We start from the raw sequence: 1,959 nt of genomic DNA on the forward strand, positions 1-1,959 counted from the left end.
GCTGACTCCCAAGCCATGGATATTACAAGTTAAAACGCCTGGGTTTAAGTACCCGTATCTTCTGTATTGTTCAATAAAAAACTTTTTATTTCAATTGCCAGCTATTTTTTCCAAATTTTCTCCAATGCTTTCAAACACATCACCCTATCGGTTGAGAGGTGTATTGCACTTTGATACATTATAGAAAAAAATATATGAAATGGCCGCCGATAGGATTAAAATGTATCTTATTGAACAGTACGGAAGATACAGGTACTTAGACTAGTGCGCCTCAACTTGTTACATCCTTGGCCATGAGGTCAGCACTTTATATTTGAAATTTGAACGTTTATAGATGTGACAGTTGTAAATGTAAAAAAATCGCAAACCAGGAACAAGTGGTTCCATGACTGTCATTGTGTTACCGATACTTATGAAGGCTTTGTTCCATTTAGTGTAGCACAGTGGTTCTCAAACACTTTAATTTCATTACATAACTCTCTGAGAGTGTACATATGGAACCAAATGTTTACCGTTAAGGGTCCATTTGGTTCCATTTGTACACTCTGAGTTACACCCCCCCATATAAGGGTCTATAGAGCGTCGCAGTTCCCGCCCACTTCCTGTTTTTTTTGGTGCCGGAAGAAAAAACTCAATGCATTTTTCCATTGACATTTCCAAAAATATTTATATCTATTAATTTAAGCCTCGAATCAAGCCATCACGAGATGACATGAATCATGACCATAAAACGTTTTTTTCTGTGATTTTTTTTTATTTTATATTTAATTATATGATATACTATATTTAATAAATACCCTTTGTTTTGCCGTTTTCAACAAAAAAAAAATCACAGAATCAAACGTTTATGGTCATGATTCATGTCATGTCATGATGGCTTGATTCGAGGCTTAAATTAATAGATATAAATATTTTTGGAAATGTCAATGGAAAAATGCATTGAGTTTTTTCTTCCGGCACCAAAAAAAACAGGAAGTGGGCGGGAACTGCGAAGCTCTATTTGGAACCCCCTCAAGGACCCATGAGGGTCCCTGGACCACACTTTGAGACCCACTGGTGTAGCAGAGTGTTTCCAGTGAGTCAACACCCTGACTCTGTTTGACCAGAATGGAACAGAGCCTTCATTAGTATCATTGGTAACACCTGTGAGGGAAGTAAGGAAGAGGCCCAATTTATTTACAATGTGCATAGAGCCTGATTAAAGCAACAACAACGGACCATAAAGTCCACCAGGGGGCAGTATTCTACATGGTAAGCAATGCAGCACACCACTTCAATATTTAGCATTTTCCTGGTTCCAGATCCATGTTTTACTATGTAAATATAAAGCAAATAGTCTGGATCCAGATCCATGTTTTATTATGTAAATATAAAGCAAATAGTCTGGTTCCAGATCCATGTTTTACTATGTAAATATAAAGCAAATAGTCTGGATCCAGATCCATGTTTTACTATGTAAATATAAAGCAAATAATCTGGATCCAGTCATCCAATCCAGTGAGAGAGTATGGTTCATACCAACATCACAATTATCTACATGACTGTGTGTGTGTGTGTGTGTGTGTGTGTGTGTGTGTGTGTGTGTGTGTGTGTGTGTGTGTGTGTGTGTGTGTGTGTATGTGTGTGTGTGTGTGTGTATGCGTGTGTGCGTGCGTGCGTGCGTGCGTGCGTGTGTGTGCACACGTGTGCAGAGCAGGTGTGTAGGTGGAACAGGGTCAACGACAATCTGTACTGTCCTCCTGTTCACCTGCTAGCTGGAGGCTACACACACACACACACACACACACACACACACACACACACACACACACACACACACACACACACACACACACACACCAGAGCTCATCCTTGTGTTTAGCGACTAGAGGAGACAAACAACATGCGTCAAGCTGGGGACAGTATAGGACAGGTTAGGGGCAGACAGACAGACAGACAGGTTGGGGACAGACAGACAGA

This window comes from Gymnoscopelus braueri, assembly GCF_963280865.1.
Source record: "Gymnoscopelus braueri genome assembly, chromosome: 12".
NCBI lineage: Eukaryota > Metazoa > Chordata > Actinopteri > Myctophiformes > Myctophidae > Gymnoscopelus > Gymnoscopelus braueri.